The sequence below is a fragment of the Cupressus sempervirens genome, chromosome 2, assembly GCF_028749045.1.
Source record: "Cupressus sempervirens isolate cs-2001-9-10 chromosome 2, ASM2874904v1, whole genome shotgun sequence".
Lineage (NCBI taxonomy): Eukaryota > Viridiplantae > Streptophyta > Pinopsida > Cupressales > Cupressaceae > Cupressus > Cupressus sempervirens.
The window spans coordinates 520,619,829-520,637,213 of NC_143119.1; the positions used below are offsets into that span (position 1 = coordinate 520,619,829).

At 36.7% G+C, this 17,385-nt stretch overlaps 1 protein-coding gene and 1 long non-coding RNA gene across 4 annotated transcripts in view; one reads left to right on the forward strand and one right to left on the reverse strand.

Moving 5' to 3' along the window:
- Nucleotides 1-17,385, forward strand: part of LOC149573240 (superoxide dismutase [Fe], chloroplastic-like) — a 133,883-nt gene that overhangs the window by 91,603 nt on the left and 24,895 nt on the right. The gene's annotated exons all lie outside the window — the stretch shown is intronic.
- On the reverse strand, nt 5,442-9,099 carry LOC149573241 (uncharacterized). 2 transcript variants are annotated; one of them, XR_016360071.1, is made up of 6 exons: nt 6,749-8,655; nt 6,586-6,634; nt 6,414-6,462; nt 6,237-6,323; nt 6,059-6,142; nt 5,511-5,736 (listed from the first exon to the last, which is right to left on the reverse strand). It is a non-coding gene; the product is annotated as an uncharacterized LOC149573241 (long non-coding RNA). The 2 variants fall into 2 exon arrangements; XR_016360072.1 differs by having other exon boundaries at nt 5,442-5,736; nt 6,414-6,475; nt 6,586-9,099.

The window sequence follows — 17,385 nt, forward strand, 5'->3', positions numbered from 1 at the left end:
TATGCACTTATTAAAGATGCAAAAGATGAGACCTATGCTTTCCAAATTGAAGATTCGTGTCAATAAGAAAATGGAAAGAAATGCCATGATTGTGAAGAACCTTTTTACTGCTCCCAATAGCATTGGGAAAAATAGCAGGGATAAGGATAAGAGAGCTACTTGAAGGGTTATTACAACCTCTTTGGTAAGTCATCATTTGAGAAAAGGTAGATATATGAGACAAATTTGTATTGACTTGAACCTAAATCGTACTAGTTTGAGAAAAACACTTACTAGACAAGAGAGAATTGACGATCCTCTTCAAAATGATACATGGGCTTTTAGTGGGAGACTTCCATGTTTTGATAAGAAGCTAATTGATGATGTGAAGCAAGAAATTACACAGTTTTGGCACTCCAACTCAAGAATCTCACCCAATGGTAAAGACATGTTGTAGTTGAGTATTGGCATTAGAGACCGCACCCCACATCCTAAACATTATTTGGAGGTAAGTCAAACTATGTTGTTCAAAGAATTTAGAGAGAATCATCCAGATTGCATATATCACAAAGGGCTTTTGAATCCTTGAAGCCAATTTATTGTGTGCTACTTAAAATTTGAAATACATGTTGCAAATATCATGTGGAGTTTTCTATGCACCATGAACTATTACACTCCATCCGTTATACTTTGCATAGTAAAGAAATATTGGAGAATTGTGGTGCTAGTGGGCTTCCAAAATCATCAAGAAAATTGCTAGATCAATTTTTATGTCCTTGAGTTGATGGTTGTTTCTTTTATAGAAATGTTTGTTTAAATAAGAAGTGTTCAGAAAGTTTGACACATGTTTCCATAAGGGGTGCAAACAAGATCTTGGGAGGACAATACTAAAAAAAATGGTATATGAAACAGTAAAATACACATTGAAGAATGGAGGTGAGGGCTCTACATGTGAATTGGTTGCAAAAGAAATCAATGTAGCTAGTTTTATTTCAGATTTCAAGACAAATCTTTTGTACAAGTATGCAAGGCATAATCACATGTCTCAGTGGTTGGATCATTAATTTAGAATGTGTAAAGAGACTTTTCCCACTGACACTATTATATTAGTTGTTGACTTTGCAGAGAAATACACATTGCAGCCCCAAAATGAGACACAATCTCAGTATTACAACTCCATTCAGATTGCTATTTTTGTCCACATAACATATAGACATGCCCCTAATAGTGCGGAAGGTAATCGGAAGATTATTAGAGAGTACCATTTTTACATGAGTGATGATAGATCTCACTCTCACGAGTTTGTGCAACATTATTTCGAGAATTATTTTGATTTTTTATAGGAACATGACATTGCTATGGATTGACATATCATTTGGTTAGATAATTGCATAGGTCAATTCAAGAATGCTCGCATGTCTTATTGGTTGTGTAGAATGCACGTAGAGAGGGTGGTGCCTCATATTTGGAGTTTGTTTGAGTCCGACCATGGGAAAGGGGAACATGATGGAGCAGGGGCATGTGTGAACAGAGCTCTAGTTAAGGAGCAATTGAAGATTTCAGGAGTAGAGCTTCTCGATGCTCGTAGCATTGCTGATTGGTGTAGTTCAACATTATCGCAAGGGGGACTCTTGATTCTGCAGTATGTAGGTTCTTTTGGTTGGTTGAGGAAGGGTCCATAGTTGATAGATCAGATTGTGCTACTGTTAGAGACTCATCAAGAATGCATTCATTCTGGAGCTCTGATTTAGTACATGGACCATTTGGACATGACAGCTAGCTTTCTTTTTTCATAGTTGTTTTCAGTGTGATTATGATCACTATGAGTCAAGTGAGTGGGTGGACATATGGCCTCCACATTAGCTTACTCCATTGTCTATCATACCCTCTATAAAAAATGATGACGTAGAAAGTCTAGTTGAGCATAACCATCTATCGGATCTTCTTCAGCCAGGACATGTCTTTGCATTAGTTGCACTATAGAGAAATGATGAGAAATTAGATTATTGGTTAACATGTTGTTTAAGAGGTAAACAAAAGCTTGCACAACCAATCACAGATGATGATGGATTCACATATCCTACTGGTTCAATTGTTGTTGCTCGAACATAGCGGCGGACATACATGCTTAGAAGGAATGGAATTGCGCATTCAAAGACTATCAAAAGCACAAAACAATTCTCATATACTCACATCTTATAATAACAACAAATGTGAAGTTGTTGAAGCATCAAGGAAGACCAAAAGTAAAAGAACTTTTTACTATTACTAATGTTGATCATGAAGCCCTATTGGAGACCCTAAAATAGAGAGGACCCTACAAGAACACTCGACTAAGTATATTTACTTCGTATGTTCTTTTGTTCATAATGATTCAGTGAACTGATGATTATCTTGTCTAATACAATTATTTACTGAATTTTTTTATGATATTGGAATGTAGGTACATCATGAAGAGTAGCCGTGCATGATAAAAACTAAATAAGGAGCATAATAAAGAAAAATCTATTCTAGTTTTGACATTACAATTTTTGGTAGTTGTGTATTGATGTAATAATGATGAAACACTTGAGATATTGTAAATGTAAACTTGTTGATTTAATATAAGAAACAAGGATGTTTTTACTTAATGTACTTAATGTGGAGGGACCTAAAAAATGATGGTTTTAATTAATACTAACACCAAACTTGCACTGTGGCCAATGCCAAAAGCTTGAGGGAGCTAAACAATAATGTTTTTACTTAATACTAACCATAGTGACACCCTTATTTTGGTTGCGGAGAGCCTCCAACGTTCGTGGCCACCCCATATTGAAGAGTCTCCGTGGTGCTCTAAGTGTGTTTGAAGATCAATCTTTTGAGGGTCGTAACTCGGACATCATGGGGGCTATCAGTGAAACATCAAATGCTAGAGGACGGTCATGTTGAGGTCTACATTAACCTATTTCGTTTCAGAGAGATCACATTTTGTTTGGGTTCCGCACAACGATCTTGCTCGGTGCCAAAACTTGTAGTGTGCCTTAGTTCATAGGTGCATCATTGTGTAATTTTGAAACTGCTGATCTTGGCGTCGAATCGTCAACACCATTAGCTCCGAATGGGCAGGTGAAACCTAGTGACACCCTTGTTCCATCTGTTGAGAGCCTTCAACGCTCGCAGCCACTCCGTACCAAAGAGTCTCTAAGGTGCTCTAAGTGCATTTGGAGGTTGATCTTCCGAGGGTCGTAACTCAGAACTCATGGGGGCTATCGGTGAAACGTTGAATGCTACAAGTTGGTCATGTCGAGATCTACAATAACCTATCTCGTTTCTGAGAGATCACATTCCGTTTGGATTCGGCACAACGATCAGCCTTGATGCCAAAACTTGCAGTGTGCCTCAGTTCATAGGTGTATTACTGCGTAACTTTGAAACTGTTGATCTTGGCATCAAATTGTCAACACCATTAGCTCCGGATGGATGGGTGAACCCTAGTGACACCCTTGTTCCGACTGTGGAGAGCCTCCAATATTCAGGGCCACCTCATACCGAAGAGTCTCCAAGGTGCTCTAAGTGCATTTGGAGGTCGATCTTTCGAGGGTCGTAACTCAGAGGTCGTGGGGGCTATCAGTGAAATATCAAATGCTACAGGACGGTCATGTCGAGGTCTACAATAACCTATCTCATTTCGGAGAGATCACATTCCATTTGGATTCCACATAGTGATCTCGCTCGATGCCAAAACTTGCAGTGTGCCTCAGTTCATAGGTGCATCACTGCGTAACTTTGAAATCGCTGATCTTGGCATCGAATTGTCAATGCCATTAGCTTTGGATGGGTAGGTGAACTCTTGTGACACCCTTGTTTCGACCGCGGAGAGCCTCTAACGTTCACGGCCAGCCCATATCGAAGAGTCTCCAAGGTGCTCTAAGTGTGTTTGGAGGTTGATCTTCCGAGGGTCGTAACTCGGAGCTCGTGGGGGCTATCGGTGAAACGTTGAATGCTTCAGGACGGTCATATAAAGGTCCACAATAACCTATCTCATTTTAGAGAGATCACATTCCGTTTGGATTTGGTACATCGATCTCGCTCGATGCCCAAACTTGCAATGTGCCTCAGTTCATAGGTACATCACTGTGTAACTTTGAAACCATTGATCTTGGCATTGAATCATCAGTGCCATTAGCTCCAGATGGGCGAGTGAACCCTAGTGACACCCTTGTTTCGTCCGTGAAGAGCCTCCAACATTCGCAGCCACTCTGTATGGAAGAGTCTCTAAGGTGCTCTAAGTGCATTTGGAGGTTGATCTTCCAAGGGTCGTCACTCGAAGTTTGTGGGGGCTATCGTTGAAACCTCGAATGCTACATGACGGTCATGTTGAGGTCTAGAATAACCTATCTCATTTTGGAGAGATCACATTCCATTTGGATTCGACACAACGATCTCGCTCGATGCCAAAACTTGCAGTATGCCTCAATTCGTAGGTGCATCACTGCATAACTTTGAAACCGTTGATCTTGGCATTGAATCGTTAGTGCCATTAGCTCCGAATGGCAGTGAACCCTAGTGACACCTTTGTTTTGTCCACAGAGAGCCTCCAATGTTCATGGCCACCTCGTACTGAAGAGTCTCCAAGGTGCTCTAAGTGCATTTCGGGGTCGATTTTCTAAGAATCGTAACTCGGAGTTCGTGGGGGCTATCGTTGAAATGTCGAATGCTATAGGATGGTTATGTCGAGGTCTATAATAACCTATCTCATTTCGGAGAGATCACATTTCATTTGGATTCGACATAGTGATCTCACTCGATGCCAAAACTTGCAGTGTGCCTTAGTTCATAGGTGCATCATTGCATAACTTTGACACTGCTGATCTTGGCATTGAATCATTAGCACCATTAGCTCTGGATGGGTGGGTGAACCTTAGTGACATGCTTGTTCCGGCTGCGGAGAGCCTCCAACGTTTGCAACCACCCTGTATTGAAGAGTCTTCAAGGTGCTCTAAGTGCGTTTCAAGGTTGATCTTCCGAGGGTTGTAACTCAAAGCTCGTGGGGGCTATCGGTGAAACATCGAATGCTACAGGACAATCATGTCGAGGTCTACAATAACCTAGTGACACCTCTATTTTGACCACAAAGCCCCAATAACGTTTGCAACCAATACATACTGAAATGTCTCGTAAGACCAAAGATGGGCTCCTAAGACCAAATTGGCCAATGGATTTAGCTAATTGTAGACATCTTAAGGGATTGCAAAGATCATTTCAAATTTAACATAGATGACATAATTTCAAATTAAACATTGCATCAAAATTTGATAATTAAGGTTGTTAAAATGTTTTTCACAAATTATTGCATTTGAATTGAATATAACAAACATGATCAAAATGAATGATATTTCATAAACATGAACAATACACATAATCCACGATAAATTGAACAATACTATACTAAATTAATATGTATATCCTTGTGCACATAAATGACAAAAATATATATCAAAATATATGTATCTATAGACAAATTATGCAAGTATATATCAAAGTTCATGTATCCATAGACAAATTATGCAAATATATATCAAAATACATAGATCCCTATACAAAATGTGGCTGATCATGCCATCAAAATGTGTATAATATCAATGTTTCTGTATACAATGTGGCATATGCCATCTCAAAATGTCTCATGATGCATCCTATGACAACTATACTATCTAATGTTGTTGGTGGGTGATCAAAATGCAACCTCTTTATTGAACAAGGTGGATCGGATGCCTCCTACATAAACCAAAAAAAAACTCAAAGTTAGACTACTAAATTTATATGATTCTATATATCTAACATTGAATTACTCAAATGTATAATGATCCTTTTTTTAATAAAGATTTATAGTATTAAGCTTTCATCATAAATAACTCTCGTTGACACCCTGTGTCAGTCAGGAGTCCTCTCATATGTCAAGATTTTTGGAACTTGGTTGGTTGTGGCTTGTATATGTTCAAGTATGTTTGTCAGATGGATCTACAACTTAAACTATAACATTATAATTATAACATGCTAAATTTATAACATATAATCAAGAATTCAAACTACAACTTACCTCTGCCAACTCCTCTGGATATAATAGCTGCATGAGTAGAGATACAAAACTCTGATGTCTAGCCTTTTGTGCACTAGGTTTTTCCTATGAGATACAAAAGCCTAATTGTTAATATCATGAAAATTGGTTTTGAATTTGTTTATGGAAATAAGGAAAATAACAAATAAATGATACTTACACATATGATGGTGCTCTCACTGCGAATAGAAATGCCAGAGGGTCTGCGATGTTGAATCTACCTGGACTCATCACTAGCAGCCACGTCCTGTACAATAAAGAATGTAATTAAATTTCATTAGCACAAACATTTTAAAGAATGCATCAATATTTAATCACTTTAAAAACACCTAATCACCTTTCCCTTGTCAACGGGTTGTGCCTCACCCCCTACATTTTCCCCCCCACTGACAGGTGATACTTGCAAGAGAAAAGAAAGATTAGAAACCATATATGTTCCAATATCAAATAGAAAAACAATGAGAACACAACATAATGTACTGTAGATGTCTCAAGGCCAAATGAAATACCTGAGAGTGTGACATTATCAACCTGTCTGAGCTCCTCCTCAGTCATCAACTAAACATGAATGAGGATCACATACATGTATAAGTCAGTATGGGTTAAAATTACTCTATTATAAAGATTAACTTTAAATCACATATGCTGTAACAAAAAAATGTATACATGTACCGACACAAAAGGATCTCATGCCTCTGCATGCCCCTTCTCTCTCACATCAGGGTGTGTAGCCTCTATATGTGCGTCCAGTGTATCATCCTCCTCAAATCCAAATTAATACTCAGAAAGATCACCTATGGGACCCAGACAAATATTCTTGCACGTTATAAAAGTATGGGGCACACAAATATGTGATGAGCTCGCTGATGATGAACTCGCGCTAGCATCATCAGCATAGGGAGGCAACATTGACCTAGCCTGGGATATAAATAGGCTACTTAATCTATGGATGACTCTAATAGTCTGAGAGCTAGCTTCTGCACTGATATTAGAATGCTACATTGGAGTGGGGGGGGAGACATCAGTAAGGGGGACAAAAGTGTCAGCTTTCTTCCATTGGGCAAAGGGTCTATCCTGAGGAGCTCCTCCTCCTACACCCATGTTGTGCCTCATGCTCCAGTAGTTCACCTTGAGGCCCAACACAAATTCAGCATACAATTTTCTAATGAAACAAAATTACACCTCTAAATTGTTGTGTGGTGGTTTGTCAAAAACCATCCATCAATGATCCCAAAATTTCACATGCATAGCCTCATTTGTGCACCATTTAATTGATAATTTGGGCTTTTTGCGGTCTATTGTTTTACCGGTTTTTGGGTCTACAAAAAGGTTAACCATATCATCTTTACTTATGTTTAGGGCCGTAACCTCATCATAGTCCAACCCATCATCAAACATGGCATGCATTTCCTCACGCCAGCGAATAGCAACGTTTTTTTCATCGGTAAGTGTTTGAATATTATCCACTATGGTGTTATGTGGATAACATGGGAGCCAATGTAGGTATAGTGTTAGATGTGGTTTGCAGACCCCTCAATTCGGTGAGATTTTCTTCTATCAAATCTTCAATTCGAAGAGGGTTTTGAGGGGGTACTAGATCGTTTGGTGGAGGGTTTCAAGGAACATTGGTTCGTGGCTCAGTGTCATCATTCAGGTCAGCCATTCCTATTAATTTGCAAACCAACATTTTTATTAAAAAACCTAATTTTCAATAATTTCTATTAAAAAACCTAATTTTCAACAATTTCTATTAAAAAACCTAATTTCAACAATTTCTATTTAAAAATACATAATTTATATTAAAATTCATTCAAAATCATAAAAAAGTACAACAATATTATTACCTATATCAAGTACTTGTTCCTATATCCGATACTCGAAAGAGAGGCAATACAAACAAAGTTGTGGCCGCAAATGCCTAATTTGCTCTTGATTTCTTTTTTAAAATTTCTACTCGTAGGTTTCGGGTATCCGGTCTCATATTGGATACTTGATAAGGTTTGGCCCAACCTCTTTGCCTTGGTATCAGGATGGGTGGAAAAAAGTCCGAGCGGATTTTGAAATGCTTGTAGACATTTTCAAACTCCACTTTTTTCACATTGTCACTTTTTGGTGCACCATGATCCTGCACATACTCCCTTCAACTAGATTATCCTTCATAACAACTTTGTCATCAACAACTTTTGCAAGATCTTCATCGATGTCTATGATCTCCATTGATTATTTAGATTGCAAATTAGGTTCTTTATCACTTCTTTGTGTTTCTTTGATCTTTGGAGTTCTTGTTGAAGTTCAACAACCCTTTCTCTAGATGTCTTCAACTCTTAATTTACTTCCTTGTGTCTTGCTTTGAACTTTTTGAACTGATCTTTGAGTTTAGAAACACATTCCTTAGCTTTCCTCAGATTCTCCTCGAGTTCCTCATTTTCTAATTCAACACTCTCAATGTCGCTCATTACAACCTTCCAACTCTCATTAGAAAAATATGCTTGGCCTATCTGTTCAAACATCCAAGATCTCCCTTAAGAAGTCAAGCTCTCTAACCAAGGGGCCAAGCTCTGATACCAATTGTTGAATATGATGAATAATTGAGAGGGGTTGAATTAGTTATTCTAATTTCTCACACAAAATCAAAAACTTTTCCAATTGTCGGTTAATGCTTAACATACTTCCACTACTACTTAAGATCTTTCAATTAAAGTGCAACAATTCATCATCAGAAAGATAAACAGGAAAGACCAGATACATTGACACAATGAACACCACATTTTACGTGAAAAACCTAACTGGGAAAAACACAGAGAAGCTAATTCTCATGATATGATAACAACACTGATTAGGTAATTTTGTACAACAAGGCTGACTGCTTGAACAAGGGGTACTACTAGTAGGCTAATTGCCTTAGTAGCTATGCCTCAAGATACAACAAGGCTCACTGCCCGATACAATAAGGTTCATTGCCAACAAAATGAAAATAAAACTGAAACAAAATATAGTGTCAAGCCTTTGCAATTCTTGTTTAGAACTGTTTGTACCTCGATCAAGTATCTAATAAGTTCGCATTTTTATTACAACACTTTCGCAACACAAGTATGCACTGCACCACTACACACATTTATACTCCATTCACCATTCACCATTTTTCCACCACCTTGAATACAAAGGGTTTTATCTATTTATACCGGTATTCAAGTCTACATTTGTCAGTTGAAATAACAAGACGTGTGATACCACCAATGCATCATTTTAATTGGTATATTCAATTACAAGCATCAGACTTAAATCTGGGAGATACATCACCACATCTCGTTATTACCAAAAGTGTCACACATAAGATATAGCCAATTTTAGCTTAACTGTCGATGCTACAAGAATACCACAACCGAATCCAAAAGATGGAAACCTAAGATCATTGGATGAATCAATGGCCCCAAGTAGCATACTGATGAAGTCAAGAACTAGGAAGAATTGCGGCCAAGCACCAAGACAAAAATTGTTGATCAACACCAATCCCATTCAGGAAAGAGCATCTAATCAACCATTGCAAGCCATTCATGAAACCAACAGGTGTACTAGTAAGTAGAACCCATAAGAACTAGGCACACATGTTCACCTGCTCTAGGATATGAAAGATATCCTCTATTTGAATCAATCTTGCGTATTACCAAAACTATACCTGGAGATTGCACTAGGTGTGCCAATTCAGGAAACCAAATATACGAACTGACCAACTATACATAAGATGTAAGATTTCTCCATTCTGACAAAACTTTTGTCAAGTTGCCAACCTGCCGACTGACACACACCAAAACATGTCATATAACAACTAAAACCAATAGGGTGTCAATATGGATGTTTTGACATCAATAATAATCAATGCCAACACTAATATGCCAAGTCTAACACATAGAACTCAATGTGTACTTCATGTTGGATATCATTCTTGAGCCCCTCAAGAAACAAGTCATTCAATTCATTCGTGGTTGTTCCCACTCACAATGATAGGCTATGGAATTGCTGAATATAATCCTTGATGGATGGTGTTTAGTACAATTTTGCTAATTGGTTGAAGTAGTTCTATGCCACAATAGTGCAATTATATTCATCAATAAATATTAAAAGTTAACTAGTTATCACTAAGACCCTTACAAGGAAGCTAGTGATACCAAGTTGCTTTGTTTCTAGATATAAGGAAGCCATTGCCATTTTCTACCTCATGGGATTTGATTTATATTAAAAGAACTCTCCATTTGGTTAATCCATCTGAGAAAATCTTTACCATCAAGCTTATGCACATCCACCTTCAATAACAAGTTATAAGATCTACAAGAAGTGCTAAAATTTGGATTTGGATAGCCTTGTTCAAAATAGCATCCACATTTAAATTGGCTTGTCTTGTAATATCTTGAAATATTTGCAAATCTTTGAAGAAATGCATAAATCTTTTCACTGCCTGATCACCTGGATCCCAATGTGAGCAAGGTGAGAGGACACAGTGATTGGGATACTAACTTACTAGCAGCATGCCACACAATTCTATAATGTGTTTAATGGAAAAAAATAGATAATTGATCTTGACTTGGTGGCATAACCATTCAAATTTAGAAACTTCAGCAAATTTGACAATGAACCACAAATGAATACAGTTTAATAAGATAATCAATGAGTTTTTCAATATTCGAATCTTATAATTATGTCAAACGGTTGAGTAACAATCTGAAAATAGATTTTTTATCAAAAAGCTGGAATCTAAACTGAAAATGCAAAATGTAAAATACCTGGATTGAATTGATATAATTTACAATTGAAGACCAAGCAAGTGATGTACATTGTAAACTAATAAAAAACCTAATTCATATATTCATTTGAATGATTTGTTGATGAACTGCGATGCTGGAATAGCATATATTAGACTAGTGATTCCCAAAATTAACTAGGCAGTTGTATGGTTCGAGCATGATTCTAACATATCAGTATGATTTAGCAACTGCTGCAAACTGAAATAACAATCAAATAGCAAGAAAGATGCCAATTCCAAGGAATGTTACAGCCAAACTCTATTACTGAAGATGATATCAGCTTATAATGTTTGATGTAAACAACATATAATCTGTAAACTCATACCTTTGAGTCTTACTATTCTTGATTAATTAAAAATAGAATCACATCCATTCGAAAGTATGAAATATATGAATATATGAAGACACAAAACATAATGAAGAATACACTTTAATGCATGAAGACACTAAGCGCACACAAAGATACACTTTAATGCATGAAGACATGAAGCATACACAAAGTCTACACATGCACACCTTGTTAGATTTATTCTTATTTAATTAAATGTAGTGTAACATGGGGATTCACACCCCCCTCCCAAACTTCTAAGTACCCATTCCCGAGACGTCCCCACATCAGGTACTTGCGTACCTAAGTACCCCCACCTCTGCCATTTCGTAACCATTCTGCCACTGGAATGGGTACTTGGATTTCTGTTTGAGTTTTGATTTTTGATTGTTATTATTGTGTATTGTTGGTAAACAAATTTGTCACTATAAAATTACCTTTAAGAGATGACCCTGTTCGCCCTGTGAACAATAACAACTGTGTCAACAGTTGGAGTGATAGAAACCAATCATTACTAGATTACAATCTTCCTCTGCGTTTGAGAGGGGCAGCTCCCTCGTATGATGGGTGTATTTGATTTTTCAATAAAACGTATTCAAACTTAAAGGTTAAAGAGACAGCTACTGATGACGAATGCACCAAATGACTTCACAACTTTCCTGAATAACTTAAACCACTAATAAGAACAATCAAGAACTATGCTTGAAGGCTAGCATTAGCTCAATGATGATTCGATCATTTAGTAACATCTACACCATACTGTGAAAATATTAATTACAACCAAAATCAACACCCGAAAAGTTCAGACTTTGAAGAAAAGAGAATACAAAATGCATGTTTCTTTATTTCCTTGCATCAAGAACATAAGAAGAAATTAATTGCAAAGACAACCTTTGTACATACTTTCCAAAAATTGTCTTATCATCGACAACACAAATTTTCCCTTATTCCAAATTCCAAAAAGTCTCTTATTACAATGAGATTCAGAAATTTATAATCTATTCTAGAAAGTTAAGAGTTTGAGAGTTATTGTATGTATTTCTAGATTCCTTCGTATCTACTAGAATGATTCCTTGTTTTGTCCTTTTACCCTACAGGGTGGAAGGATCATGATCTGATACCATTTGTAATGTCCCCAAGTTAGTTCAAGTAGTTTATGCATAAATATACTTGACTTGAACTCTTTAAATTAACATAATTCATGCTATAAAGATAATAACTTTATGTGAATTAATAATAAACTATATGCGAATTGAGAAATTCTGACTAGCAACAGATTGTCTAGACACCAAACTCAATGGTTTCCCTCAAGGTTTTTCAGATCCAAGCCCTTAAGCCTTTCTTAGAACTTGTCCACAGGATGCTCAAGGTCACTGATCCCGACCCTATCTTGGAAATGATGGATTGGCTGGATTGACACAGGCCTCTCCTTGAATACATCTTTGCATTCCTCTTACAAACTTAATAATAACAGTTCTTGAGCATGTGCATATATAATTGATTATAATGATAGCTTGTTGTCAATGTTTATTAAATTTAATAAGACGGTATAATCAGAAAGACATTCAACACATACCAATTATTTATTATAATTTGTGTCTTTCTTCCAGGATGCCTCTGTTGTGTCTGCTAAGAATAATATCTCTTTGATTATAATCCTCCAATTTACTCCTGCGATGAATTGCTAGATGTTATTCTGTTTAGTTTTTCTCATATTCCTCTGTAATATTATATATTTCCCCATTCATGGATTTTGAACTTAGCTTTTATATCTTCAAAACCAAAAGGTGGCAACTTTTGGAGTTGAAAAGTCATTTCCTTTCTTTATATTTGGTACTTTCATTAATTATATTATATTATAATTGGTTATTATTCATTTATTTTTATATTCTAATTTTATTATTATTATTCAATTCTATTTTCAAATAGGGGATATCACAAATAGTGCAATTGGCCTATGTTACATCCTGATAGGCTAATGTTTGCTCTCAAGGGATGTTGGGTTGTTATATGGTGTGTTTTATTTGTCTTGACAAGACTTGTTTTATATGATAAGCATTTAATTTTAAATATAATGTTGCCAACTTCATGTGTGATAAAAAGACCACTTATAGTCATATCAGATGCTGGTTACATTCCTTGCCACCTGCTCACACATAAATGGTAATGCTCCATGCATTCTTGGTTTGGTGGAGTTTTTGGTAGTGCTGGGAAGATGAGACGAGAAGCAGAAAATAATTGAACACAAACTCCTAAAAGTTGCTCAATGTTTTGCAAGTCTGAAGATGTCAACTTTTAGATGGAAGCAGTTTGGATGCTACCCCAAATCATTTGCTGTGTGAGTTCATCCAGAGCTTGCCAATGAGCTTAAACTGTTAATGTAGTATGGTAACGAAGCTATATAGCAATTTCCAGGTGTTCTGAAAGTATGCCATCGAAAGACAAGGAATGGTATGTATTCATATTGCCATATTGTGTGGTTCTGAACATCATGAGCTGAGTTTGCAGTGTTTATGATTGGGGAGAAAAGTATTGAAATTTGGAGCAGGATATTGGAAGTGATGTGGTTCTATCAATTTATGGGCATAACAAAATTTTGGGCATGAGGTTTGATTGAAAGATACGTGACCCAGTTTGCACTGCATAGTATGTTGGAGGAGTGGCGAGTTCCTTGCTAGACTGCTGTGACTCTTCGGTTGGTACAGAGTGCATGTTTGAAGGATAGGAGTCTTGGAGAATGTTGAGTGGTAGTTGCTGTGCCAAACAGTGATGTCATATTTCAACGTGCTTTTGGCCTGGGTGTCAAGCAGCTATAGGTGTTGCCGCTTTAATTAAGTAATATGCTACCAATATTCTTTTTATTTAGTATTAGTTCTGTTTGAAAGGACTTATAAGGTTTGTTTCATGGAATACATATGTTTTGGGTTGAGTTATTTTGCATGTACTTGTAACACTTAATAGCAATCTGATTGTTTGGGAATTGAACAACTGCCATGGAATCATATCTATTCGAATATTGATTGAGTCCAGTTGTTCTTTGTAGGGTTGAGCACTTAATTTTTGATGTTCCATATTTAATGTGATTCTTCATATAATACTTGGTGTTAAGAAAGGGTTTGAGCATCATGACACTCAGTAAATTGCATGATTAATACTTTCAAAACAGACGTCAAATAAGTGTACAGATTTGGAACTCTTTTGTTAAGGGGCGCAAACTATCAGGGATGTTACAAGCTCAAGGGCATAGGAAAGACTTATTGGATCTAAGCAGTGGTCAATCATGCTAGAGATGTGCACATGTTCAGTTGCAACCACTACACTTCACACACGCTCTTTAGGACTTTTTATAAGAAGAAATTTAAAATACCTTTCAAGATTAGATATGGTTCCTTCTCTTGGAGAGAATGCTCAAGTTGCAAGAGGCATCACAATTAATGGTTATGATAGCATAGTGGAATCAAAATTCAAGTTCAGGATAGAGCAGGGGAAGAGGGTGAAGGATGTAGCAAAGAGTGATGTTTTTGGGTGATGCAAAATATGTTGTCTCCATCATTCTTTCGGGGGATTACATTTGGGGATACCAATGAACCTAGACTTGAAAGAGGTGTATGTCCCTCATTGATTCTATGCTAGACCAAACAAAGGTTGTCATGCAAGAGGAGTATGCTACATTAGCATTCTCCAGTAAGCACAATCAGCGAATGATTCATCAAATATGGGAGAAGCTCAGCATTTTCTTGCACATGATTCCCTATACATTGAAACCCACGTGGTACGTGCAAAGGCCAGTTAGGGTTACATCCATACAAAATGTTGAAATAAAGGCAGTGTTCACAAGGGCCATCCAATAGATGTGTTATTGTGTAGAGGCCACAATGATTCGTGCTAAGTGGACAAAATCTACCATTCTTAGGGGTTATTTTGAGGATACCAAGATCGATAGGGCAACTATGGTATAGGACCCAATTTGGTGGTGGACATGGATTGACTTGTTTGACTACCTCTCTAACCATCTACTCACTATCTCAAGTTTCTAGGTCTTCAACTACCAAGAGGAACTAGTCTACTTATTGCTTTATCCACTACCCTAGAGGAATAGTCTTACCTCAAAGAGAGGAGAAACTTGTTGTACATTGTGCCTTGCATCTCAATTATTGCAAGCCTCTTTTTGACTAGGAGATTCCAACATCACAGTGGAATGTATATCCAAAGGAGCCAATATAGATTGATGAGGATGATACACATGGGCTGGTTGGTTTGGAGATGCTTAGCCATGTGGAGTCTAGCGATCTTAGTGATAAGGAATTTGAAGATGATTAAAGGTGTCACTTCACTCTATTTTTCATTTTGAACATTTGTAATGGTCATCATACTCATTGTAATCATCATTATCAAATATTAAGCATAATATAAATTATAAATTTGATATTTTTATTGTTTAATGTTATTTGTTGTTGCCACTTCAAAGTTTAAAGTTTAGTAATTTATATCTTTTACTATTTTTCCGTACTCATTTGTAATTCTTACACATCTTTTAATAAGGATTTTTTGAAGTGCTATATGTATTTCAACACAACCCTACCGTTGTACCCAAACTTAGACCCTTGGTCATCTCTGTTAAGTTTTACCCAAAAATAAAGATAAACAACAATAAGAAAAGGAGATAAGATGCATAAAAGACACAAGAGATTATCCTAGGAAAACCCTTCCACTTGAAGGGAAAAACCCAACCACATCATCAAACTATTTCTTTTATTGATAATAGAAATGTTCGAGTACAGAGCTTTCACTTGGTTGCATACAATACATTGAGCAATCACATAAATAGATTGAAATGAGACTTCATATTACACATGAAGGTCTCTTCGAATTTCAAATACAAGACCCTTCATATTTCCAAATATTCAACACTTCCATAATTCCATATGCATGCCTCTTCAAGATGTATGCCACATGTCTTTTTATTTAATATCAAGTTAAATATTATCACAAATGTCTCTTTCAGTTCAAGATGATCATAACGATCATAACAAACATATGTCTATTTCAAAACGTAAGAGAAAAAGATCTCTATTGCAGCTACAATCTTCAACACTCCCTCTTAGCAAGAGAGAGATCTTTAGTAAGGCAGGCACACATAGCTGCAACGAAAGATGATAAGTTCACATCACATAACACATATTCTCTCAGCATAACATAATTCGCCATAGTTACTTCTTAAGCACATAAAATTAAAGTCATAGAGTTAGACACATGACTTTCACCATGCCTATCCGCAGAGGGTGAAACAAGAGCTTTTACCTCAAACTTCTCCTAGAGAAGAATGTATTTCCACCATGCCTACTCACAAAGGCTAATCCACCATACCTACTCGCAGAGGGTGGAAGAAGGGCTTTCACCTCAAACTTCTCCTAGAGAAGAATGCATTTCCATCATGCCTACTTGCAGAGGGTGGTCCACCGTACCTACTTGCAGAGGTTGGAATGATGGATTTCACCTCAAACTTCTCCTAGAGAAGAATGCATTTCCACCATGTAAGAATGGCTGATATTTTCTCTCTACAGAGACTCCCTCTCAACAGGGACAACTTTGATTACCAAAATAAAATAGCTGATTCAAATTATTTTCAATCACATAAGCTTGCAAAGGGTTAGACATCTCCCTCTATGTAATGTCCCTTTACTGATTTTTTATGATATTTTCAGCCTCAAATCAGAACTTTAAAATCAAACAACCAATATTACAAAGATCTGCCAATTCTCCAATAAAACCCAAATCGGGTATGTCCAAATTAGTGCCAAAAAAACTACACAACTTCACAAATTATTAATAAATCTGAAAATGGACATTTTTACAGAAATTTCAGCAGCATAACAGCCTACAAAATGACATTTCCAGATTTGTACAGCCCTTACACAACAGATCACAAATGTAGAGCAAAACTATGCTCAATCGGGCTCCCGAAATTAACACAAAAATGCCCGAAAACACCAAAAAACACTCATAAATTATCTCAGAAGTTTAATCACGACCCAATACATATATTCAGCTCTATTTTAACATCATAAAGTCTGAAATACAACAGCAAACCAAACTGATATGAAACACTCAACTGAAAACCCAAATTCAAACAAAAAACAATCCCCGAAAACACCCAAATCGGCACTATTCAGCACAAGGGC